Source organism: Fundulus heteroclitus, chromosome 16 (assembly GCF_011125445.2).
Source record: "Fundulus heteroclitus isolate FHET01 chromosome 16, MU-UCD_Fhet_4.1, whole genome shotgun sequence".
Taxonomy (NCBI): Eukaryota; Metazoa; Chordata; class Actinopteri; order Cyprinodontiformes; family Fundulidae; genus Fundulus; species Fundulus heteroclitus.
This window is the reverse complement of record NC_046376.1, coordinates 673,601-701,382: the sequence shown is the minus strand read 5'-3', so window position 1 is coordinate 701,382 and position 27,782 is coordinate 673,601. Positions and strand designations below refer to the sequence as shown.

Genomic DNA, 27,782 nt, shown 5'->3' with positions numbered 1-27,782 from the left:
TCTGTACCTCTCAAATTACTTTGAGAAGGGCAGCCTGTGAGCATATTCAATAACAAATACATACAGATGCACTCAGACACACAGACCCTGCAGTAAAAAAAGTGATCTAATAGAAATAAACTGGACGTGTTTGGCCTTCATGACACGTGTTAAATTTGGAGAAACGGCCCATGCTGTGTGTCAACCACAGCGCTGAATGAACACCAGCAGCATTCATGTGAGCACAGGGCAACTGTCTGATGAAGCTTCTCTTTCCTCTGCAGAACAGATGAGGGGAGACAAATCAATCATCCGGGGAGCTGCAGAAGAGAGAACACATTCAAATAGTCTTCTAATTAATTAGCTTTATTCTTCATCGCTGCTGAATCTCTGCGGGCCGACGCAGAGTCTGCTCTGCTCGCCCTGATGTTTGCTGCCCGTCTCAGAGAGCGGACTAACTTCCTGAATCATCTCACACTCGTCCGTCACGTCTGGCGGAGCGGCTGAAGTGGCAGAACCCGCTGGCCGCTCAGCCGAGGCTCAATCCAGGCCAAGCTGGGGCGCTTGGCAGCACGTGAAGAGGTTGATGAATAAATGAACCACAATGGGGGTAGCTGCAGGGGAGGAGAGCGGCTGAACATATGACGAGCTGTGAAATATTCAAAGTGGATGCTGCGCCACCGCTCAAGGCTACAAATAAGAGACCGGGAATCTTCTACATCTCCAGCTCCCTGTTTTTGTTTAACAGTCCCACCAAAAAGGCAACTTTACGTGGATTTTCCCCTGACCTCTGCTCCTTTAAAGCTTTGTAGTAACTCAGCAGGGGAGGTTCTGATCTGGCCTCCAGGGAGCTGATTGCAGCTGAGCTCTGGTTGGTGGAGCACAGCAGCTTTCACCAGCAGACGGCAGGAGAGCGATCCATACTCACTTTATGCCATCCCAGATTGAGGCCAAAAGTCCCACAGAGCTTCCACATTGGGAGTAGATCTGGTCTGAACAAATAAAGGAGGCTTGACCTCGTTGTGGCCAGCCTTCGGCTCAGTAAGGACTTTAAAATGTAATGTCTGTTTGAGGAGGCAAACCGCTTTTTCTGCTTCTTACAGCTGCTCACTTCTGTTGTCTCCATCTGACCCAAACGTCACGTTTTTCTCCTTCAAACCCAGAGTCATGGTGTGAAACTACTAGTGTGCAGCCCGTGTTTACTTCCTGGTTCCTGAGCCAATCATATGAGAGTTCCCAGGGTTCCCAGCACAGAGCGCAGCATTTTGGTATTTTATTTTGGGAAAAGAGCAGCAGCCTGCAGACAGGGAAGCCAGTAAGAAAATCGGACCAGAACCAGACCAGAATATAACTTCATAGACCCGTCCTGTGGAAGTAAAAACTCAGTGAGGTTTCACAGCAGCAACGCACCGTTGAGAAGACGGCTGACAAAACTCTAGGTGTGATTATTACTTATTGCTCCTTTAACTTTCTCCGTGGACTTCCTGTTTCCAGCATCATACACAGACTCACACCTAACAGTCCTGTTTTAGGATTGTGAGAGGAACCCGGAGTACCCAGAGAGGACACACACATGCACAGGGAGAACATGGTAGACAGAACCCAGGCAGGGATTTGAACCCAGGACCATCTCGACTGTGGCACTGTGCTGCATCACTACAAACAGCTGCATGTCCAAAACGACTATCACTCAACATGAGATGGACGACTGACACATGAATCTATCCTCACAGAGATTAGATTTATAAATAATACGGTGTGATTTTGTTGTGCCTGTTATTTTAAGACGTGCCTGTCTTTGTGTTTTACTGCTGGCTGTGCAAACAATTGTCCCTAATAACAAAGATTCTTGAAGCTAAGATGTTCCTCTAACACAGCCACTTAACTCTCAGATCTGATCCTCTACATCTCTGCCCTGAGACCTTTAGTCCTGCTGCTGCCTCCAAACCAAACATCATCCATAAAGGTGGAAGTCTTGAATACAAAGCAGGTATAAAAACATGTTTTATACCACGAGCAGTAATGTTTAACACCTGAATGTCATAAAAAGCAAAAATGGTGCAGCAGAGATGTTATACATATTTATGCAGTAGTTACAGAAAAGATACACATGTGGCTCATAGTTAAAGATTATTATAACTATTAAAGAATTAGATACAAGAGATGCAAAACTGACAAAACAATTAGTGACTGAAACACTAAATGCATGAATAAATTGTAAAAAGGGGAATCACAAAAGGAATAAAAGAAAAACTGAAATAAAAAAATACGGTAAAAGGAAAATGTTTTAACAGTTAAATAATTTACAGCGTGTCTTATGTAATGAACTGTCTGTCTCCTTCCTTCTTAAATACTAAATCCTCTAAAAACTAAGAACGATGAAACACAGTTGTTAACGTGTTCCTGGTGCAAAGAGAAGAGAAAATATCTGGAATAAAATTTTAAATCATTGTGCATGTAAAAAGAAGTTTAAACACACAGAAGGACATAAATAAAATAAAAGAACTTACATTAAACATTCAATTAAAATATACATAAACTAAAATGTTATTAAATAAATGTTAAAACATCTAAACTACAGTGATTTAATAAATAAATAATATATTTGTGCTGTTATTGAATATAAAAACCCAGCTGCATGCTGCTTTGTAAATATCTTATTTTCTTCACCACTTTTTTCCACAAAACCAAAATATATTTTCTAAGGAATACAAAGTAAATATTCCCGATGCTTTTCTTTTGTAATTCAGGATGAATTTAAGCAAAAATACAAACACAGAACTCAACTGAGTCATAGTTGGTTTATCCTGTTCTCTCTCCTGAAGCTTATTGACTTAAGGTGTTTAATCCAGTATTATGACTGGAACGGCCCATAAAACCTTTTGATGGCACATTTCTACAGATGAGATGTCTAAAATCTTTTTCTGCTCATTACCTATGAAGTAATCGACCCCAGAGAGGCGTGACGGTGACGAACGGAGAGTTAAATGACTTCAGGCCAGAGACAGAAACACTAACAGCAGCAGCAGAAATCTATCACGTCTGTAATGTAGGCCAATCGATGTGACTCCAAACATCTCCCACAGGCTGCATCCCTTTAGCTCCATCCTGCAGCCGTCGCTCTGCAGACTCTCACCATCACCATCATCCCCTCACATCAAGTCCTCAGACACGGCTTGTGATCTCGCTTACTCTGCTTTATTTCCAGAATGTGGGTTAAAGTGTCACCCCCTCCCTGCCTTCTGGTTAGCACAGCGCTGCCCACCTTGAGCCAACAGTCTCATGTCCGGCCGAGCTGGCAGGACGCGCTCCATCCCATCACCTCCCATTCATGCTGCTGTCGCTATAAATACTGCCAGCTGTGTTTGCATTATTAATGCAGCACGGCGCCCCAAACCTTTTTCTCTGGCCCTGAACACTGCCGACTCATCAGCTCCCAGGCACTTTGAAACACCCACAGCTGCTGCTGCTGCTGCTGCTGCTGCTACTGCTGCTGCTACTGCTGCTGCTGCTGCTGCTGCTGCTGCTGCCTACTGCTGCTGCTGCTGCTTCACCTGCTGCTGCCGCTGCTGCTACTGCTGCTACTGCTGCTACTGCTGCTGCTACTGCTGCTGCTGCTGCTGCTGCTGCTGCTGCCTACTGCTGCTGCTGCTGCTGCTCTGCTGCTACTGCTGCTGCTGCTGCTGCTGCTGCTACTGCTGCTGCTGCTGCTGCTACTGCTGCTGCTGCTGCTGCTACTACTGCTGCTGCCTACTGCTGCTACTGCTGCTGCTCTGCTGCACCTGCTGCTACTGCTGCTGCTGCTGCTGCACCTGCTGCTACTACTGCTGCTGCTGCTGCTGCTGCTGCTGCCTACTGCTGCTGCTGCTGCTCTGCTGCTGCCGCTGCTGCTGCTGCTGCTGCTGCTGCTGCTGCTGCTGCTTCACCTGCTGCTGCCGCTGCTGCTACTGCTGCTGCTGCTGCTGCTACTGCTGCTGCTGCTGCTGCACCTGCTGCTACTACTGCTGCTGCTGCTGCTGCTGCTGCTGCCTACTGCTGCTGCTGCTGCCTACTGCTGCTGCTGCTGCTGCTGCTGCTACTACTGCTGCTGCTGCTGCTACTGCTGCTGCTGCTGCTGCACCTGCTGCTACTACTGCTGCTGCTGCTGCCTACTGCTGCTGCTGCTGCTTCACCTGCTGCTGCCGCTGCTGCTGCTGCTGCTGCCTACTGCTGCTGCTGCTGCTGCTGCTGCTACTACTGCTGCTGCTGCTGCTGCTGCTGCTGCCTACTGCTGCTACTGCTGCTGCTCTGCTGCTGCCGCTGCTGCTGCTGCTGCTGCTGCTGCTGCTGCTGCTGCTTCACCTGCTGCTGCCGCTGCTGCTACTGCTGCTGCTGCTGCTGCTACTGCTGCTGCTGCTGCTGCACCTGCTGCTACTACTGCTGCTGCTGCTGCTGCTGCTGCTGCCTACTGCTGCTGCTGCTGCCTACTGCTGCTGCTGCTGCTACTACTGCTGCTGCTGCTGCTACTGCTGCTGCTGCTGCTGCACCTGCTGCTACTACTGCTGCTGCTGCTGCCTACTGCTGCTGCTGCTGCTTCACCTGCTGCTGCCGCTGCTGCTGCTGCTGCTGCCTACTGCTGCTGCTGCTGCTTCACCTGCTGCTGCCGCTGCTGCTGCTTCACCTGCTGCTGCCGCTGCTGCTGCTGCTTCACCTGCTGCTGCCGCTGCTGCTGCTGCTTCACCTGCTGCTACTACTGCTGCTGCTGCTGCTGCTGCCTACTGCTGCTGCTGCTGCTCTGCTGCTGCCGCTGCTGCTACTGCTGCTGCTGCACCTGCTGCTACTACTGCTGCTGCTGCTGCTGCCTACTGCTGCTGCTGCTGCTGCTGCTGCCTACTGCTGCTGCTGCTGCTTCATCTGCTGCTGCCGCTGCTGCTACTTCACCTGCTGCTGCCGCTGCTGCTGCTGCTTCACCTGCTGCTGCCGCTGCTGCTGCTGCTTCACCTGCTGCTACTACTGCTGCTGCTGCTGCTGCTTCACCTGCTGCTACTACTGCTGCTGCTGCTGCCGCTGCTTCACCTGCTGCTGCCGCTGCTGCTGCTGCTTCACCTGCTGCTACTACTGCTGCTGCTTCACCTGCTGCTACTGCTGCTTCACCTGCTGCTGCCGCTGCTGCTGCTGCTTCACCTGCTGCCTACTGCTACTGCTACTGCTGCTACTACTGCTGCAGCTGCTCTGCTGCCTACTGCTACTGCTGCTCTGCTGCTGCTTCACCTGCTGCCTACTGCTGCTTCACCTGCTGCTACTACTGCTGCAGCTGCTCTGCTGCTACTACTGCTGCTGCTTTGCTGCTGCTGCTTACTACTGCTGCTGCAGCTGCTCTGCTGCTACTACTGCTGCTGCTGCTCTACTACTTATGCTGCTGCTGCACGCCGACATCATGCAGAACGCTGCAAAGCTGTTCCACTTCTTCACACCCTGCTTCCAAGGAAACAGTGAGAGGGAATTAAGCCGTCACGAGAGTGACTTTGTCGAAAAAGCCACCGGAGATCAAAGAAAACTTAAAAGAGCTTCAGAAATCCTGAAGTCGTACGGATCAAGACTACTTTCATGGTCTGGGAGGAAAAGGTTCAAAACAAGACGAGACTTTTCCACAGCATGTAGGCAGGAAAACTCGGTTACACGTTTAATTGTGCTGGAGGAGCTATAGAGTCTTATTTATAAAAAGCTAAAATGCTAAAATGATGACAAATGGAGCAACAGAGAAATCCACGCACTGATAAATTACTTCACATTTCAAGCCGTAGCAAAATCTGTCACATTAAAGGCAAAGATTTATAAGCCATCATAAATTATGAAGAGACACGTTTTCTTGGAAACACATTTTTAGAGTTTCTGCCGAAGACTTCATTCAAAATAAAAATGGAAAACAGCATTAAATAAATTAATTAATTAATAATTAAATAAACATTATTATTACTACTACTACTTGTAATAATAACGTTTTAAATGTATTCTTCCTCTCTTAGGAACAGAATCAAATTGAGATCTAATGATAAATACACACTTACAGTACATCCATACATACATTCATTCATACATGTATGAAAATAAAATAATACAAATTATTATTATTAATAATAATAATAATATTAGTAGTAGTATTGCAGTTTTGTTATTATTACTGACAATACATTTATCGACACTTCACCTTTTATGGACAAACTCAAAATGTATTTTGAAAAATAACAACAGAGCAGCACTGGATGTAAATTAAATAAGACTTTGTTGTTTTTCAATGAGGGGCAGAATTAGGAGGTAAGCTGGTTGTTTTAACCCGGGGCTCACACTGACTACGGTGCAGGTTCTGGTTCTGGTTCTGGTTCTGGTTCAGGTTCTGGTTCTGGTTCTGGTTCACTCACACTACTCCTGAGGAAACAGCCGACAGCTACGACTCCGGCTGCAGCAAGCAACTCGTGAATTTCACGTGTTGCTTCCTGTTTCTGTTCCTCATAAATGATTAAAAATAGCTTTGGTTTTCATTTTTTAGGGCAAAGCTCGTTATCCGGGTGCGTAAATATCCTATTTCAACCTGAAAGCCCTTATGTTCCCATTTGGGTTCACTAGTCAAGCTAGCGTAAGTTTGTGCGATGGTTTTATTCTGAAACTCACCAGAACTTTATCCTGTCCAGCGCCTGGCGTTTCCTGTTTGGCTCGTGAAAATCAGGAGCTTGATCCGGTGAGCGCTGTGGCGTCCGGCCAAACTTCCTTCTTGCAGAATTTGAGTGGATTTTTAACGACTCGAGCTCCCCGTTCTGCTGGAACCGTATTTGCACCGTACTCAGCGTAGAAGCTTTCATGGCGTCTGAGCCGGTCACTGGACCAGAAACAGGAACACGGCTGCTCCACCAGACAGAAACAAAGCGCTGCTGCTCAGACACCCTTCAGTCATAAGAAGCAGACCTGACACCAGGTGAAATCTGCACAAACCCCGCATCATTCAGGGTGACAGCATCATCGACGAAGACGCTCGCTGCACCAAACAAGAGTCTCCGACTGAAACGACATGAAGTTCAGCCTCTCAGCCCTGAGAGGATGAAGCATCTGCAATTGTGGGATAGAATGAGAAAGATGCTCAAGATCCCATCGGTTTGAAGTGCCACACTCAAAGCTTGGAGAGTAAACGCAGATAAAGAAGGACCCCAGGAACAAATAAGTACAAGGACCGAGTGTTTTATTGTCATAGAACTCTCAAAATGTTCGTTGTTTGTCCATCTGGCTCCTCTCTGAGCGTCCTAAGGTCTCATCCAGGAGAAAGCGGCACTCACAGCCACTTTGTTGGGCGTTCAGACGTGGTTCAGACAACTCGCTGTTCTCACTCAGCGTCAGAATGGAGAATAAAGAGGATTTACAGTTTTTATTGGTTGCTTCGACCTGTTTGATGAAACTTTCAACCTCTCAGTTTTCAGCATCACCATCTCTGCAGAGCAAAAAACACTTCTTGCAAATGAGTTAACCCATTTTCATTGGCTTGACTCATTTTCCCCACCCTTTTGCAAAACAGTTAACGCAGATGTCATTCATGCAGTCCAAACTTCATTGCTTTAGCTGTGGTAGCAAATCAGAAACCATATGTTCCAAGCTCTTAGAAACTTCTTGATTAGAATGAAATCACTGAAGCACCTGATTGACACCTCTTTACACAATTTTTCAAATTGCAGTCAGTTTGCAGGCTTTACGTAAAAGGTGTCATGTTGTGTGTTGTTCTTTGCAAGCATGAATGGTCAACGTAAGGCAGATGAGAGTCAGAGTAAGAGGTAGATGAGTCAGCGGAAGAAGATTATGAGGAAGAGGAATCCATGTGTGAGGTGGTGGTGTAGCTGGAAGGACTGAAGTTACAGATGAAATTTGGGCAACTGTGATTGATCATGTGGTAAATCATGGCCTTTCACTTAGAGAGGCGGGACAAAGAGTCCAAACTTTTCTCAATAGAAACAAGGTTGCATCCATGGTAAGAGTTTTTCGATGGGAGAGCAGGTATTGCTGCTATACAGTTTATACATCTCTATCTATTCCTATAGAGGAATTATTCAGTGCATGGTGAAGGAAAGTATATGATCACTGCCCCTATGAGCAGATGTCCTTGCTCAATGCAATGTCTGCTGCTGCACAGGATGTAGATGCAGAGGCATGTCAAGGATGGATCAGGCATGCAAGAAGATTTTTCCCTAGGTGCATTGCAAGGGAAAATATTGAATGTGACGTAGATGAGGCCATGTGGCCTATTCGTCAGGACAGAATGGACTAGAAGGAACAAACAGCCCTAGTATTTTCTGTTGGAATCTTTCATTTTATGGAATATTTAATTTGTTTATCTGGAAAAAAAGAATGAAGAATCAATAAAATTTACATCACAACATATTTGCTTCTGGATCCATTTTTTTTTGGCAAAAAGGCAAATTTGACTACAAATGACACTGACATGTAAGCTGTGTACAGTCTTTGGCTACAATGAACCAGCAATGCTGCACTGATTCACATTGAGTGTGGTGTTTTGTATTTTGTTGCCCCTTGTGTAACAAATGATTGGAAGGGCTCAAACATGTGTGTGAAAGTTGTGTTGTTTGAAGGCAAAATGTGCTTTTGGATCATATTTTAAATGTTTTGGCAGAGTTGGAGCCTTTTGCAAACAAAATGTTTAATTTTGACCATTGGTGCCACTGTTTAGACCTCTGCATTAACTGTTTTGAAAAATGTGGGTTTTGAGTTGACTGCTGTGTCAAAGCAACCTATAAAAACTGTAAGTTATTTTAAACACGCCAGGCAGAGTGATCGGTCCGAGTATTCTCAGAAACTGCTGATCTACGGCGGATTTCATTTAAGAAAAAGAAAGATCTCAGAGGAGAGCTCCTATTTCCTCTGACAACGAGAAAACATCCAGTGAGAGGACAAACAGACCCCATCAGAGGTCAGGGGAGAATGAGCCGACCAGTTTGAGATGATAGGAAGGCAACATGGCTCAAATTAAAGTTTGCACAGGCTCACTAACTTTGGATAATGACAGCAGGACGTTCAGGCGTAAGGTCCGAGTTAGACTTAAACAAGAAAACATGAATCCATTCTGCTGGTTTCAAAGCTCCAGGCTGGTGGTGGGTGTGGAGGATATTTCCATTTCACATTTTAGAACCAACGCACCAGAACAGCGTGGCTCCCCCTTCATGACCACCGTTTACCCATCTTATCATGGCTGCTGCCTCCGTTGGGCTTCCTGGACTCTCAGTGTTGGTGTTGGGGTGCGTTCCAGGGAGGTCCAGAGCCACCGCTCTTCTGCATCGAAGGGTCGGTTGAAGTGGTGTGGGAATCCTGGACAGTTTTAAATGTGTAGGTTTTCAATGCAAGTCCCAGGAGGAGGACACCCCAGGGCTCCTCTGGCGTGGGAACGTTCCAGGATCCCTTAAACGCAGCTGGAGAGAAGAACGCCTCTTTGATCGCTTAACTGGACGGACGGCTGGAGTTTCTAAAATGTTGATATTAAGTTTTCAGTCGCTGACAAAAGGCTGTTTTTTCCCACATGGCCTGAACGTAGCACCAGAGCCTCCTGCTGTCTCAGCTTGTGTTCAAACACACAGGTTACCCCCCCCCCCTCCCCATCCGACCCTGTCGTCATCGCCATCCTGGGCCGGTGCATCTGCTGCTGCTGCTAAAAATAGCCATCCCACTCTGATGATGCAGCGGTGAAAGCCCCCCCCACCACACACCTCTCCGTGGCACATTTAGCCCTAATAAACTGAGGGAGGAATTCATGATGCATGGAGGAGTCTGGCCAAAGCTTCCCCCCCCCCCTCACTGCGCTACACTCCCTCCAATTACCATCAGTGGAGCGCTTTAATGGGAAGAATGGGACGGTGGTTGTGAGGAGAGCAAGCGAGGGAGACTCAAAGAGAGAGCTGGTGTTATTAGCGAGTATGTTGCAGCGCCCCGAGACTCAAAATCACACTCCCAACAGTTTCTGTGCTGATCAAATGTTGGCTGGAGGCAAACCGCTGCTGCTGAAACGCTTTTATAACCAAATAAACTGCAGCGGCTCCTCGCTGGCTCGGCCACAGCCAGAGAGAGAAAACGTCAGGGCTGGCACAAGAAAATACTTTTAGACACTAAAGTAATATAACATGAGAGTTAAAATCAGCCGTACCGAGCTGGATTCATCTGAGATCAGTGCATCAGCACCGTTACAGATGGAGTCTGAGTGAATTAAAGAAAAGCAATGAACAGTAAAACAGAGTAGAAGTACTTTAGTGACTGACCAACACAAATGCTGGTGCATTGGAAGGATTTTTATCTATATAACATTTACATTTTGTTTTACCAATAAAAATACTAATACAGTTAAATTGCAGACCTAGTTGTTTCCCTGCACAGGAAATTTGTCTGAGAAGAATTTACTCAAATTAAAGATTTGTGGTGGAATCTAAGATGATTCCCATATGCTTTTATTTTGAAAGGGGGGACTAAGACTGTCGTGTTTTCCAGCAATTAAGCACAAATAGACTTAACTTTAAAACTTCTTCTTTTAATCCACATAAACTCAATAACACAATTTCCTCCTCCACTTCCTGTCTGAGCCCCCTCCTACTAGTCTTTCAAAATAAAAGCATAAGAGAATCAGCTTAAGCCGGGCATACACTGTACGAGTTTTTCCCCTTTTCGGGCCGATTCTTCAGTCGTGCGAGCATTTTTTGAATCGGCCGAATTTCAGCTTGATCGTAGAGGGGGGGAGGAGGGGGGACTGGCTTCTCACGACTACCTCCAGATCAGGAATCCGACGATCGGTGAAAATCAAACATGTTTGAAATTCAGTCGGCTGTCGTGAGGTTTTGGTGAGCGCATCCTGCTGTTCAAGCAGAGCTACGAGGGGGCGCCCTCCCCTCCTCTCCGTCCCCGCCAGCGGAGGGAGGGAAGCGGGCGTCCCTGAAGCAACCTCCGGCCGGTGTTGGGGAGGGCGAGCCGTCCGGTCCGCGCAACGCGCTGGCCGCCTGTTTCGGCACTCCTCCGCTTGTTGGGGGGGCGGGCGACCTGCCGTGCCGCGCGGCCGCCGGTGCGTCTCGTCCCTCCTCTCTCCCCTCCGTTCCCCTGACGCCCGGTGCCTCCTGCGGGCTTCGCCAGAGCTGGGCTCGAACCCCTGCTCTGGGTCCCTGTCACCTACCGTCGCTCACCTGCCTCTGCCACCACAGCAAGCGGTCCCAGAGGGGACACGACGTACAGTGTGAGCAGTCCGGTCTCGTCCGAGCGTCGCGCCGCACAGATCGTGAGCGGTGAACTTTTAAACCCCGCGGTTCCCTCGCACAGTTTGAGATGTATATAAGTACCACGACTGAAAAACTCGTACAGTGTACGCCCGGCTTTAGAGGACGAGGCTTAGAATCCTAGAGTCTCTAAAAGTAGAATGGGAGGCAGATCCTTTAGCTATCAGGCTCCTCTCCTGTGGAACCAACTCCCAGTTTTGGTCCGTGAGGCAGACACCCCGTCTACTTTTAAGACTAATCTTAAAACTTTCCTTTTTGACAAAGCTTATAGTTAGAGTGGCTCATACCCTGAGCTATCTCTATAGTTGTGCTGTGATAGGCCTAGGCTGCTGGAGGACATCAGGGTCTAATTTTCTCACTCTACTGATTTCTACTGTTCTTCAGTCTACTGTTCTCCAGTTTTGCATTGTATTACATTGAAATGACTGTCGTCATTTCAGCTTTTAACTTTTGCTCTCTCTCTTTTTCTTCATAGTAGGTAAACCTGGTCTGGCGTTCTGTTAACTGTGACATCATCCAGAGAAGACGGCTCACCCGCTACTACCATCTAATGTAGAACAGATTACTAGATCAATGTGTGCTTCTGTGCTTTTTTGTCTCTCTTGTTGTGTCTCTGCTCTGTCTTCTGTAACCCCAGTCGGTCGAGGCAGCTGGGGAGGTTTTTCCTTCCCGTTAATGGGGAGTTTTTCTTCCCACTGTCGCTTCATGCTTGCTCAGTATGAGGGATTGCAGCAAAGCCATGTACAATGCAGACGACTCTCCATGTGGCTCTATGGTTCCCCAGGAGTGAATGCTGCTTGTCGGGACTTTGATGCAATCAACTGGTTTCCTTATATAGGACATTTTTGACCAATCTGTATAATCTGACCCAATCTGTATAATATGATTGAACTTGATTTTGTAAAGTGCCTTGAGATGACATGTTTCATGATTTGGCGCTATATAAATAAAATTGAATTGAATTGAATTGAATTAGATTCCTCCACATCTCCCTTTTTAAGATAAAACATCTGGGACTGCGACACAATATCTCTAACTATAACAACTGAACTTTATGGCCATTTGCATCATTATTTTGCACTGTCAACGTTGCTGAACTTTTATAATACATTTAAATTTAAAAAGAACACAACTGAACATTTTTGCACCATTATTATTTTGTACTGCCAACATTAAACTTTTCAATTAATGCCTTTCTATGCACCATTATTTTTGTACTATAAACATGGTGGAACATTCTTCTGCACACTTTAAGAAAAACTTATTTTCTGCTGCTCTGTTACATTCTTATCACTGCTGCACTTTACATTGTAATGTTATTTTATTACAATTGCAATCTCTTTACATTGTCGTAAGCTGTATGTAACAAAATTTTTCGTTTCGTATGCGCTCTGTACATACAAAACCATAATTAAAGTTTGTCTAAGTCTATGAAGTCTAAACCATAAACTCACAGATTCTTATACCTTCATGAAATGAACACTGTGCGTTCTTCAGAGCAAAACCTTTTCCTCCCTTCAGCCACTTTTCTAACACCTCCCTCTTTTTCTCTCACGCTCTCCCTCACAGTTCTGGTCTCTGGGAGGGACCGGTGTGTTTTCAGTCAGATTTGGGTCCTGGAGGTGACTTGGTGTGTTTGGGACAGAGTGAACTGGCTGGGTTGGTGCGCAGGGTGTCCAACTCCAAGGAACAGCAAATTTTCATCAATTTCAGTCATTTTTTACTCCGACAAATTCGCTGTGTGGGGTATAAATAGCATAAATGGCAACAGAGGCCTTTTATTTCAGCCTCTGAAAATGGGAAAGGCAAGAGAACATCCCATTCAAATAAAAGAAGATCAAGAATAAACGTCTCTGCAACAAACCCAAACTGGTGGGTCTGATGGGAGCCAAATTATTAAAAGTGTTAAAATGAACAACGTGGTCTTTTACAGGATGATGACGTCGCACAGATCCAACCATCCGGTCCAATCGGGACATAAATGGTTCAGCAGACAGGAAATCAACCTTCTTTTGAGGCAGTCTCAGCCCCCCACCACCAAATCTTGCAGAAAACCAGTGAAATGTGCTGAAGAGGAGTGAAGAGGAGTGAAGAGGAGTGAAGAGGAGCGAGGGTCCAGGGAATGTGGACAGAAGACCCTCCATCTGTGTGCTCCAGCCTTGTGAAATGTTTTAGAGCTAAACTTTGGTATTAAGGGGATCGTACAAAGTGTCTCCAGCACCACAGACAATAATCATGGAAGTTCAGTTAAAAGTTAGATTTTTCCAAACTAGTGTGAGATTTTGGCGTTGCTGTAAAAGTTTCACTTTCGGTCCTGACACTAACTTAGACACCCCCCCTTCTCAGATAACCACGTATTAACCAATAATTCAGCAGCGCCAACTGGACAAACGGCTCCACAGAGTTGGTATCCTCACCAATCGTGTGTGATTTCCTTCTTCACTGACACCAACAGTTCTGTCCCCAACCGTCTCCAAACCGTCGTCTCTCTTCAAAACGGGACATTTATCGCGTTTGGAGGCCGACAGGCGTCACTTTTCAACAACTTTGGACGTAATGCCTTCAAAACACCCTGACAGCCCATCAACGGCAGAGCGAACCATCGCTGTGGCGAGAAGAAGAACCCGCAGACGGTGACACGATGAACGACTGGGAGCCCGTCGCTCAAAGACAGGTGGACGCGGTTAAGAGAGAGAGGGGAAAGAAATGAGAAGAAACAAGAGAGAGAGGACGAGGCTGAAGTAGGACAAAGCGCAGGGGAGGCCTGTCTGTCCTAGATCAGTGGCTTACCACCACTACGAGCTGCAGGAGGAGGGAGAGAGGCAGAAGAGTGAAAGGAGTGAGAGATCGGGACGTCTAAATCTGGAGGTATGAACTGCATCACCCCGAGCTGTGCTGCAGGAAGAAAGCTGAGCTAAACTCAGGCAGTTGAGCAAATAAACCAAGAGGGAGGCTGCAAATAATAAACCTTAGAGAAAGTCAAACTCTGGCAAGATTTCAACACTGAAGCAACTGAGCAGATGGACGATCAATCCAACAGACACTGTATTCATTCTCGTTATAAAGCCGGCTTTTATTAATTAATTTAACGCTAAAAGCGAGGCTGCAGATCCTTCATCAGGTAAGCTCCGCCTCTGTGCGCTCATCAACCCTCTCTGTGCCGTGCTAAGTAGACCAGAGGTCCTGGACCTCTGATCCCCGTGGAGCGATCAGGCCAATTAGCTGCAGAGTCCTCTCCTGGAGAACCAACCAAAGTTTGCTGACACAGAAGGAATTAATGGTAGTTCCCCGCTAACACGAGCTGAATGTCAATCCTAGCTGCTGGCAGCGAGCGTGGGCTGTTTGCTGGACCCTGCCTCTTTTCCTTCTGCCAAATAACGTTTGAAGGAAAGATGACGTGGCAGTCGGCTCGCAGCTGCAGCTAAACTGGCTTGTCAAAGCAGATCAGGTCGACCTCCACGGGCCAAACATCTCTCTGGGATCAGAAGCCTTTGGAGGACGGTGAATAAACACATTACAGCAGCGGCTCACCGAGACACCACGTTACGACTTCTCATAACGTCACTCAGCCATCAGATCATGGACGCCTGCAGACCCAGGCCTGCTGGAGCCAGCAGACCCAGGCCTGCAGACCCAGGCCTGTTAGCTGCACTTTGGAAGCAGAGTCAACACTTTAAACCGCTTGTTGTGCTCCTCAAACCGTCCCTGAACCATTTTGGTCTTCGTGGTTGGGAGCATCATCCTGCTGAGCGCAGTCTGTTCCCAGCCGGACGCTGCCTCTGCCTCCTTACCCTTTTCCCATCATGCATCCTGCTGCTGTGTAGTCCCCAGGTAACAGAAAGCAGAATTCATGGGTTCAGACCCACTTCTTCTATTCCAGGTGTCTGGTTCTGAGGCTCACAGCTTCAGTTCTGCCACTTCAGGGCCATTCAGACCCGTTTTCTGATGCCTTTCCATCAGAACCCGCATTAACGTTTTCATCAGCTCGAGCTACATTAGATTGTCTCGTTGGTGGAAAACGCGTGCCAAACTTAACCGCCTCTGTGCATCAGTAATAACCCTAACCCAGACCAGGAGAACCCCACAAAGGCTGCAGGTTTGGAGACGCTTCCACTCAGATGTGAACTTGTTAAACTTGCTTAAATCCTTAATGCTGACCAACGTGTCCCACCCACCAACATATTACATGACGCAGAGACAATGAGCGTTGTTCAGTGGTTTAGTTCAGTTGCCCGGCGGTCCCAGCTGCTGCTGGATGAACGCTGGGTTTGCATGAGGCTCCGTTCTGCAAACCCCTGCATGCTGGCCCAGTTGCACAATAAACCCCTCAGCTTTATGCATACCCACAATGCAACACTGTTAAACTGTCCCTTTGATAAAGTTGAGATGCCACCACTCATGATGTCTCTTTTCATGAGCCAGCTCCTTGCAAATCAAATAATTTACTTTGCTGGTGTTGCTTCGTATCAAAGTGAGTCTAAACTGAACGGCTCCTTCTTGCTGCTTAAACCTTATGCCACATTGTTTATTTTCCATCATAGAACCTGGACTTTATTGTGATCTTTTCACATTGTTTTGATCAATAATCCTCCAGGTTTTTGAATGACTGTCAATGTTCTTCTTCAGATTTAGCTTCTTTTATAGTTTTCTTTCCTGTATCTGGCGTTCTATTAACTGTGGCATCATCCAGAGAAGACGGCTCACCCGCTACTACCATCTAATGTAGAACAGATTACTGGATCAATGTGTGCTTCTGTGCTTTTTTGTTTCTCTTGTTGTGTCTCTGTTCTGTCTTCTGTAACCCCAGTCAGTCGAGGCAGATGACCGTTCATACTGAGCCCGGTTCTGCCGGAGGTTTTCCTTCCCTTTAATGGGTGGTTTTTCTTCCCACTGTCGCTTCATGCTTGCTCAGTATGAGGGATTGCAGCAAAGCCATGTACAATGCAGATGACTCTCCCTGTGGCTCTACGGTTCCCCAGGAGTGAATGCTGCTTGTCGGAACTTTGATGCAATCAACTGGTTTCCTTATATAGGACATTTTTGACCAATCTGTATAATCTGACCCAATCTGTATAATATGATTGAACTTGATTTTGTAAAGTGCCTTGAGATGACATGTTTCATGATTTGGCGCTATATAAATAAAATTGAATTGAATTGAATTGTATCTGACCAAGACAGCATAGTTTGCTAACCTGACTCCGCCAGATAGATTTGCTCCGCATATCCATCTGGAAACCTTCCGTTAAAGTAATTTTGGGAAGGGGTGAAAATACTGGTTAGCTGATTGGCCTATGTTGGTGATAGACGGGGCAAATAAACCAATCAGATCAACGAAGCATATGACGTACTAACAGCGACGACGAAAACACAACCACAAGCTCTTGCTGAAACCAGTCGGGAGAAGAGCAAAAACATCTTTTCCTCTGAGAAAAGCCTCCAGAGCAGTGTTTTGCTCTTCTTTCAGCAAAGAAATATTCTGTAATTCCGATAAAACTTGCTCTATAGCCACGCTACCGCTAGTTTCATCGGCTGAAGCCGCCATGTTCTTTAAACTGAACTGTCGCGCTTCTCATTGCGTCACACCTCAACCCGCCTCAAAGCCAACGCTGATTGGACGTTCGTTTGGTGAACGGCTCCAAATTTTCTTTAACGGAAAGTAGCCAGACTGATCTGCGAGTGAAACCTTGAAAGCTGGCGAGATCAGGATGGTCTCACGAGGCTAATAGTCTGCAGAGTCAGGTCTAAAAACATATCTGAGGCAGTAAGAATCAGATCTAAAAGAAACTTTACTGTATCATTGTTGAGTTGATGTTCTAACCCTAACCCTTTGTCATCTCTTTTAGGTGATAGAACCCTGCTTTGTGTTCGTTAAACTGTTATGTTTAGTATTTTTCATAGATTCAACTAAAGAAAATGGGGAAAACTTGTGTTTATGCCACAGGCTTCTCTGCAAATGACGAGGTGCTGAACTGATCAGGAATGCATTGCAATGCAAAAACATTAAAAAAAAACATAAAACCACCAATCAGAACCCCTATAAAAACAGCAAACATCACAGTGAGCTCTAATTTAAGCACCAAAGGGGGAATAATCTGACTTGGAAGCAGTTTGGGGCAGACCTCATTTATAAATGATTTATCCACAATGAGAAAGCTAATCACACGTTCTGTTTGAATTAGTTTGCACCTCTCAAGGCACCCATTAGTTTAACTTTGCTACACCTGAGCAGCCCACATGTTGGCATTTACACATCCGTACCATTTCACTCTGTTGTTTTAGACGTGTAGCTCTCTGCCCATCAGGTCATTTCATTCATCTCTTGTCTGCCTAAACACCAAATCCCCTCCTAATCAGAGGTATCTGGTGTCTGTTGACAGTCGGTTAATGTGTTTTGCTCTCAAGCTGCCAAACTCTTTGTGATTTTAAAGCACGCGGCCCAGGATTGAGTCCAGGCCTGTGGACCTTTGGTGCGTGTCTTTCCCCTCTCTCTTAACCCCATTTCCTGCCAGCTGACTGTCAAATTAAAACTACTACTGCAATAAAACTTTTAAACAGAGCGGTTCATGGAAACTAAACCAAATCTATTTTGATGTTCATGGATGTTTGTCCCTGTGATGGAGGGACCTGTCTGGGTAGCACCCTGCATCATGGCCTGGGTCTACTACAGATGGGAACCTAGTGGGTATGGACAATGGATGGATGAACTGAAATTAACTGAATTAAATATAAGAGATCCAGATCAATGAGCTCAAATGTACCGAAACTCATTCTTTGTGTTTTTTGTCTGGTTATATATCATTAAGAATAGTTGTCTTAATGCCAAAGAGAGCTCAACAGATTTTACTTTCACCAGAGGAGCCTTACTGCTGTCACCACAGAGCTCTGCTTGATTTATACATGCAGGAAGATTTATTAATTCAATTCCATTCAATTTTATTTATATAGCACCAATTCATGAAACATGTCATCTCAAGGCACTTTATAAAGTCAAAATCAATCAGATTATACAGATTGGTAAAGAAATTTCCTATTTTGGATTTTATCCTGGAACTATTTCATGTTAAATGGACACAGAAACAGGTAGAAGAGGGGAAAAAAGGAGAGAAACAGACAAAATGCTAAAAGGCAGAAAAGGAGAAAGAGGAGAAGAAAGGTAGAGAGTGATAGAACATCCTCTGAATCTGCTTCTACACCTGCAGAGAGAGATATAAAGAACAGCAGAACCAGCTGATAAACTATTACAGGAACAACCAACACCTTGATACCATCACTGAAGAATATACAGGATTAATTAATACGACATGTAGAAAGTGACAGCTGAAGATAATAACAGGAGTTTCTGGATAGAAGCACCTGTAGGTGTTTGTGAGGTTTATCCATGAGGAAAATGCTCAGTAGTGGTTGTGAGGAACCAAAGACCCCCCCAGAGCACCGAGGCAGACGCCAGGGGAACCAGAACCCCAGACGCTCGAAGGGACCCTCCAAAAACGTCTTTCTAAAGTTATTCTTCTAACGCTGCCTGGACTCATTACCAGTTTCGGCGCCTCTGCATTTTCACAGGTTTGACTTTTCGTCGCTAAGCCTCGTAGCAACACAGGCGCCTAAAGGTCCTCGGCTCAAATCTAACACACTCTCCCTTTGCATGGCTGATGTTTCTCCAGGTACTCTGACTTCCTCCCACTCTCTAAAGACACGTTAGTTTAATTGTCTCTAGTTTTAGGACTGCTGGCTCGGCAGGTATCGATCCCTCAGAAGGATTGAAGGAGGCGCAGCTCCCTTGAGGTCAAAACAGTTCAGTCTAGTTTGCAGAGGCTGCTTGAAATCAGAAGGTGAAGAGAGTTTTTGAACTCCCCTTCATGCCCTCTCATCAGCTCTCCACTTCTACACCAGCTCAGCCTAATAGTGTCTCTAAACCAACGCATGGATGGAAGTTCACAGCTCCCTGCTGCAGACTGAGCTCTGAGCGCTGCTCCTCTGTCATTACCTCCTGTCTGACTAGCATGTGTTGGTTACTGAGATGGAGCGTGGGAGACGTCCCTGCACCGTCATTGTCCTGCTAAACCAAACTCCCCGTCACGTTCACCGCGTTTTAAACGCCTCCAACAAGAAGTTCTTCTCCGCCAAACTTGGTGTGTAATTATGTGCACGGTGTGAAGTGACCGGCTGCCACCTCTGAGCAGAGACAAAGGCGTCTATAGATAGATTCACACAGAGGTGGAGATAACGGCAAACAAGCAGAAAGAGACGTTCAGGTGAGGAACACATGCCGTTTAATTCACAGCAAAACTCCTGCTGCTCCTGAGCGCGGACATCTTTCCTTTTTATCCGTGTTCATTCATGCTTAGCCTCCTGTGCACACTTCAGTCAGCGTGTGAGGGGAGCCAGAGAGGCATTACTGAGTGATTCTATGCACAGGCTGGCGTTTTAAGCTGCAGCACATCTTTGCTGTCCCTGACAGGCATGCAGACGTATGTAGGAGGCATTATCAGTTTGTCACAAAGATAAATGCTCTCATTTGTTGTGTGTCTGCTGCACAACATTTTCCTCTCCTTGCAGCTCTTCCTACCATTCCTCTGCCTCAGCAGATCCTCCCTTTGTTTCCTGGAGCATTTGTATTTTTTTTTCTGCACAGGGTTTTTCTTGCATGCACCCAGAGGCCTTCTGTCAGGGGAATCAATGTTTCACATCAATGCAGTTAACTTGAACATTGGAAGCCCCCTCCCAGCTCCTGCTGCACACACAGACAACCCCCCCCCCCCCCCCCCCCCCCCCCCCGCTGACTCAAACATGAAGCCACGCCAACAAGCAAGCCTCCTCCGCTTCCCATGCAACTCAGGAATGAACAAACAAATAAGGAGAAAGACAGGAAAGAGTCTTACTGTCTTTTATAATTCCTGGTGAAAAAGGAGAATTCCCTCCAGTGGCGGACAGAAAGTGGGGATAAGGGGGGGGGGGGGGGGGGGCAGCGGCTGCCAGCTGCAGAGAATTGAGGAGCGAGTGGAGACGAGCGGGAAGATGCAACAGAAAAGCCCTTCCTCCTTCACCGGCGACGATTCAGAGGTTGTGGTTTGTCCCGTGAGCTGCAGGGCGCTGAGGAGCGGAGCAGCAGCATCTTCATCAGCTCCTCGCCTCTCCTCCTCCTCCTCCTCCTGCAGCAGCAGCTCTGTAGTAACACTTCTATCTCTTTGCTCTGACAGACTCCCCATCCTTCGCTCCACGTCCCTCCCCTTCTTCAGCTCTACTTCCACTGGTTGGTTGCCCCCCCCCCCCTCCCTCCCTCGCCGCTCCTCCCTCTCCTCCCCGTCTCCCTCCATCTCTCTCCTCCTCTGCCATTACCCGGATACAGGGCATACCCCTCCCTCCTTCAATCTGCCCCCCCCCCTCTCTCTCTCTCTCTCTTGTGTCTTTGATGTTTGAGAGTTAGACTCTTAGCTTTGAGAAGAATTTTTTTTCCTTCTTCGTCTTTTACAAGCGCTGAGGGCAGAGAACACAGAGGGATCCACCCAACCTCAGACACTCAGATAGGTAAAATAAAAGAGATTATATATATTATATATATATATATATATATATATATATATATATATATATATATATATATATATATATATATATATATAGGATGTAATTACCGTGTAACGCAGCCACACAGCAGGCTTCTCTTCACCATCAGCCGGAATCAGAGACAAATTAAAGCCCAATGTGGAGAGGAGCGGCCAGGACGTGTGCATCCTCACACCCACAGAAACATGAATAAGAAATGAAAAGATGTGTGTGAGAGGATGAGGGAAGCCACTGCTGCAACGCTTATTATCATACAGAGAGGAAGATGGAGAAGAGCTCTGTGGGTGGAGAAGGAGCTTCCTACAGACGAGCTGAACGGAATAGCAAAGAGGAATTAACTCCATTCTTCCATCAGTGGTCAGCTTCGCCTTGATGAGCTTCAAACTGGGGCAAACAGGGAGGATGAGGTCTGCAGGAAACACTTAAACAGACGTTCCTTCAGTCATGAAAGGTGCTTGCTTTGTTGCTTCTGAGCCAATATTTCACTTAAATCTCAGAGCCAGAGCCGGCCCAAGGCATGGGCAAGCTGAGCAGCTGCTTCGGGACAACAGGAGGCTCGCTGAAGGCTTTCCCAAGTCTTTAATCCGGGAAGACGTTACATTAAACCCATAAAACTGTGTTCCTGATGCAGGTCTGAAAACCAGAAGGACGTAGAAATAGTTTTGTTCAATAAAAAAAAAATAAAAAAAATACCATGAGCTATAGCAGCGAAAAACTGTCAAACGCTTTAAAACAGCACCTTCACAGTTAGTGCATACATATATCATCTGTTAACCATGTTAACATGGCAGATTGTTGCTATAGAAAAGAATTTCATCACATTTAAAATGGCAAATATACTTTACAGTTTGACTGAAAATCACATTTTAGAGGATAAAATAATAGTGATAAGTTAAAACCTGCAAGCAACTGGTAGCATTCAATTTCAGCAATCTTCAGTTCACACCAGAACCAGAACCTGAACCAGAACCAGAACCAGAACCAGGATTCAGCTTCTATGCTCTACAAATCTGGAACAAACTTCCAGAAAACTGTAAATCAGCAGAAACTCTGAGTTCCTTTAAATCCAGACTGAAAAGCTCAAGTTTGGAGCTGATCAAGCCAACCGTCTGATCCTGTCCAGAGCTTCTCAAAGCAGAACCCATCGTCTCCTGTCTCAGGATCTTTCCTGCTTCCACTGCCGACACCTTTAATTGCTTAATGTTTACATTTTAAACCCAGTTTGCTGTTCTCTCCTATAACTACCAAGTTAAAGTGGAATAAATCTTAACAATCTGCTTTTTTGTACCAGTGGAGGGGAGCGGCAGCTGGGACTGAAGAATCTGAGCAATGTGGGGAAACTGCCTTCCTTCATCGCATACAGCTGAATTTTAAATGTTTTTTTTATGGTTTTTTTTACGTCTACAGTTTTCTGTTTTGTTTTTAAAATAAAATGCATTTTATGTTCCTTTATGCGTGACATAATTTGCACATTTGTGTCACTGCATCTCTATCTGGCATTACCAATGCTGCCAAACTTTTTAGTTTCCTTTTAATTATTCACAACTCAACGTAAATGCATTTTTGCACAAATGCCTTTTTGCACCATTATTTTGCACATAAAAAAATGGTTTGAACATTCTCCTGCACACTGTTTTTCTCCTGCACTGTTTACATCTTTACATTTTGATCCCTGCTGCACTTTATATTCTAATGTTGCCTTTTTCCACCTAGAATCTCATTATACTCCTATAAGCTGCATGCAACGAAATGTCGTTCTGTAAGCACTCTGTACGTACAAAATGACAAATAAAGTTGTCTAAGTGAAATTAATCTGGTAACACAAGGCCAAGGTAAAAATGATAATCAAGTTTATAATAATTTAAAGCTATAGTTGGTAATCCTGTACAGATTTTTTTTATTATACTGGGTAAAAAGGTCCTTCCATCCTGAAAGTGGTCGATAGATACATCATGTATTCAGGAAAAGGACGTTAAAAAATGTATCTCTGTTGAGCTGCAGGCCTGTAGAAACTCTGACTCTTTGGTTCCCCACCCCCCCCTCAATGAATGCGATATTGTAAAAAGCCATAGAGAAAACAACCACTGAGCTCTTAAAATTATGTTTTTTAAAAATAAAAAGGTTCTTAACATGATCTGTAAAGAGTTATAACAAGAGAAAGTCAGAATGGAAGTCAGATGAGGCATTTCTCACAAACTATTCTGCATAAAGTGAAGATGAAAATGTGCTTGAGAACTTTTTCCAGGTTCATGCCCACGTCAGATCTCAGGCATGACGAGGCATCCTGCGCTCCCACGCTGCCACTGAAACATCCACCAAAGAGGTATTAATAACAACGGGCCTCCAACACATCCAGCGCCATTAACATCCCGTCTATTAGCCCCACGCTGCACATTCACACTCACATGTGGACGAGGTGGGGGGGGGGGGGGGGGTTGTCCACCTCGCCTGTGACTCATGCAGCCAACTTTCAGGTATTCAGGCTGCTTCCGTTAAACCGGCTTGGCGCTGGTTCTCTGGGTGTGATTGCGTAAGCAAAGGGTAAATCAGAAAGCAGCTGGTGTGTTGTGGCTCAGACTCTGAGTCTTCCTCAGAGGAAGAAGGCTGAGGCCTTTCTGCTCATTAGCCTCCTCTGGCAGCTTTGTAGCGGCCAGGATGGCAGCAGGTCAACGCCTCACCTGGGAAATAACCTCCAGCGCCTCTGAAGCTGCCTCCTCCAGCTCTGTGTTCCCTGCCTGCTACTCTGGTGGAACGGAAGGCAGCAATGCATCACAGTCTGCCGTTCTGCAGGGCAGCAGCTGCAGAGTGAAATCCCCCCCCCCCCTCGCTGAGTGCAGAGCAGCGAGAACATGCAGTCACGTGGACATGCATGCATCCATGGAAGGCTTTACTGTGCAACAAACAGAGGAGATGAAGCTCAAAGCTGCAGTCATGGCCAAGAGGTTTGGCAGTGAAACAAATTTCATTTCATAACCTTTTTATTTTAGCAAATACGTGTAATTTATGCAAAAAGTACTCACTTCTGCATAACTCATGCTTTTGGTCATGCTGGATACGAACCTCAGCAGTAAATCTAGGCCCATCCTGGTCTTCCTCGTGTTTGGAGTGAATCAGCTGACCACAGGTTAACATCTGGGGAGAAGTTCTGATCTTTGCTCCATCTATACGTGACACGCTGCGGCACCACGCCCGATAATATCCGTCCATCCGCTGCTTCTTAATGCCACAAGGCAAACATGAATGTACACCCACTGGCTGCCAGGCTTGAGCAAGCTCTGCACCGGTGGCAACGTGACTCAGGAGGAGGCGTCTTGGAGTTTACGGGACATGTGAACCCGTGGAAGAAGTTGCTTAGACACACGATGCTGGCAGCATCATGCTGTGGGACGCCTACTGGGCCGTTAAGAGGAAAGGAGAGAAATCCTGGAAGAAAAGGGGCAACGAAGGACTTTAGAGCGGGGCGGAGGTTCACCTGTTCCAGGTGAGCCGACTTCTTAGTCAGCCATGCAGAAGGAACGGTTCCATTGGTACCCAGTTTGGTGCGCCTGCTGATGAGCAACGGGTCTGTAGGTTATTTGTAGGGAGTTGGCTCACCTGGACAAGCTGTGGGTTATAATCAGAGCTGACAGCAGGCCAGCAGAAACCCAATGTCACATTAGAACAAAGGTCTGCCCAAAAAATTATAAGCAACAAATAATTTTCAAAATATAGAAACAAAAACAATCATTTGATTTTAGCCTCCAGCTTTTGTGCAGTATCTGCATTTCACTGTTACAGCAAAATAGCTCATTTCTTTTTTTCTATCCTGTCATTTGGCTACAAAAGATCACCTTTTTATTCATTAACTTGCATTTTTCTTCATGTTTCATAAATATAGAGAGATTCAGAGAGTCTTTAGAAATTATTTTTCCCTTGTAAAAGAGTTTCTTTGTTCTGAACCCCTAAAAAGAAAACTGAAATCTTTCTTAAATCCTTTTTGGATTCTGGACATAATTAGATTGGTGTAATGCAGAGGAGAAATGCTCGCTTTAATGAAAGGAAGGAAGCTTTTATCAAACATTTCAAACTGACTTTGCATGAAGCACAACACCCTGAAAACAACGAGGCCGTATTTAGACGACTGCATGGGTGCCTTGACTGCCTGAGGGTTAAAGCTAAAACATTTAGTAGCAGCTTTTTGGCTGCGTTACTTTGAGTTGCTTTACAAAATCTGCAGGGAAAATAGAAAATCACTTCACATTTACACACCAATTCAATTTCAGAGAGAAATTGCTGCTGTTCAGCTTATTAAAAAGACAAATTAAAACGTATTTCCTTCAAAACGAACCATACTTTGACCTAATTTCCGTCCCTTTCCACAAATTTCTCTTTTCTGCTATTATGGTGAACACAGGAGCAGAAAAGCCTCTTTGCTGCTTCTTGATATCAGCATTTCCCGTTTAACTGTAAAGATCGGCTCTCCCCCACCACTGTAGACGCATCATCTCCCTCTCAGTCTCTTTACTGCCGTCATTATGAGGAAATGTGTTCCACTGAGCAGAAACAGCTGCTGGCTGAGAGCTGGAAAGAAGAGAGAAGTGGCAGAAATGGGTCACATGCTGCAAAAGGAGAGGATTGAGGAGAGAAACGCCGCTTTCAGGATGAAAGGAGCAGAACGAGAACAGAGAAAGAAGACTTGTCTGGAGCTCTCAAATGAAGCAGATCAATATTTTAGAGGAGAAAGGAACAAACTCTCAGATAACACTGGATTGCAGCTTAAAATTGAAGGACTTAGTATCATCATCCATTACTGAACGCTTTAATCACGATAAATCACAAACCTAGGGAGCACTTCAGTTTAATGTCTGCTTATCTGCAGCAGTGAGGGGGAAGATTGTGGAGAGTTTAGGTCATAAAACAACATTTGCAGCTTCGGGACATCTCACAGAGGTCAGGGGGAGAGGATGGAGCGGCTGCAGACCTACCAGGACTTCCAGCTACCCTGACCATGGAGGAGAGCTGTGGTCAGAGAACCGGCTCAGCAGGAGCGCCAGAGATCCATCGCTGCTGTAAATGAGACAGAAATCCACCAACAGGTCCGGCTTTTAGCTCGCCATGCAGGAGACACAGCAAACCTGCAGAAGAACATCCTCTGGTCCTCAAAGTGAAACACAGTGGTGGCAGCATCATGCTGTGGGCTGGGACAGCCAAGCAGTTTAAAATGGATAATATTAATCTTTATCCGTCACTGCAACATGCATTCTGGTCAAATGTGTCCCCTGAGTTTATCCCTCACCTCAGGGAGCAGAGGGCCTCCACTGGGTGGAGCCCCCAGGGTCCTGCTTAGGGGACCCAGAGAGGCGGTGTGACCACAGTCCTGGAGGAAAACCTGTTGGGTTGCAAAAGACTTGAGCCTGGGGTGGTGGTGCATCTTCCTGCAGGACTCAGGTTATTTTTGCAAAAAAAGATGAGCTCACAAAAACTTGCACCACATTCCAGCTATACTTTTCTAAACCTATTAAAATCAACACGTTCATAATTAAGAATTACTGTTGGTTCATTGTGTAAAAACCTGTAAAGTTGGAGTTTATTTGCCTCCCAGGTGGAACCATCCTCTGTGCTTAACTTTGTATTTGAGTTCGTTTCCTTATTTGCTGCTTTAGTAAGCTTTAGAAAAAGTCTGCTAAACTGTGCAGCGCTGAACGGAAAGCTGAATTCAGGTGTTTCTGGTTTAAAACACGTCTATAAAAATGAGACATGGTGGCGTTTGCATCCAGTCTCATGTTGAAACGGTTGTCATTGATTTTTACCTGTGACCTCTGTCAGGGCGTCTTGGTTTCCTCAACCCTTCCCTGCTGCAGACAAACCTCTAAAAACGAAGCTCTTAATTATCTTAATAAACCGTTTATTTAGCTGCAGCATTCTTAGCACCCGTTTCCTTCACCTGAGGCCATTTTGATATGATGGCCGCATGAAAAAGGATTGAAATAAAATTTTTACCTTACAAAAAAAGTCCATAAAAGGAAGATATGCACCAAGTGTGCATAAGACATTACTGATATAAGTGCTTATTACCTACATTGATGCTGTTAGGGGCGTTTTCCAAGTCGTCTCTGTGCTGCCGATGTTAGACAAGCTCTGCACTGGTGGCAGGAGACGTCCCTTCACCTGAACCTCAGATCTCAATGACCTAATAAACATGTTTTACTACTAAAAACAGTTCAAGTCTACAATGTGATGCAAGACTGACAGTCCTGCTGATAAATCGAGTCAATTACCGTCTTCTGTCTCTAAAAGGTAAACGAACTGGGTAGAAAATAAGAAAAATAGTCAAAAGAAACATTTAGGGAAGCTTATCAAGACCAATTTAACTGATTATTAAGTAAAATCCAGTCAGCTGGGGATCAAAATCTAAACAAATCCAGAATGATTTAAAGCTTTCACACAGTATTAAAACACTGCAAAACATCACATTTCATCCTAATATTTGAAAAGCATGTCTGCATCCTTTAAATGTTTATGTTTTTTTTTTTATAAAGAAGGAAAGACAAATGTACAAAAAAGAATCATCTTTAATGATATGGGCTACATTTGTACATTTCTACAACAGACTCCCAGTAGAACTAACAGCCAATTAGAAAAAGACGAGCTAGTTTCATCTGCAACGGTTAAAAAAACCCGGACGTCAGAGTCTTTAAAATTAAATACGGCATGTAAATATCATCGCGTCCCATTAAATAACAATAATAATATTAGAAAAAACACATTTAATAGTCTGAACAATCAACGTGAAATATAAATTACATCAAAGCACCTTTCCAAGAGTGAGGATATTAAAATAAATAATTGGCCTTTTTTTTTTTTTCATAACAAGACAGTAAATGTTAGCGATGGGAGGCTGTGCCCGCCCCCGGCCGATTTAACTTACAGTACGTCGTGACAAAAGTGAGGAAATGTTCACAACCTCCAAAAAACAAA

The 27,782-nt window shown here is 45.5% G+C and overlaps 1 protein-coding gene across 1 annotated transcript in view; it reads right to left on the bottom strand.

Moving 5' to 3' along the window:
* shank1 (SH3 and multiple ankyrin repeat domains 1) overlaps window positions 1-20,475 on the bottom strand; it is a 71,777-nt gene extending 51,302 nt beyond the window's left edge. The window contains exon 1 of the mRNA XM_036147982.1: window positions 20,141-20,475. The gene's annotated coding sequence lies outside the window, so the exon portion shown is untranslated. The remainder of the gene's footprint in view (window positions 1-20,140) is intronic.
* Between the last annotated feature and the right edge of the window lie 7,307 nt (window positions 20,476-27,782).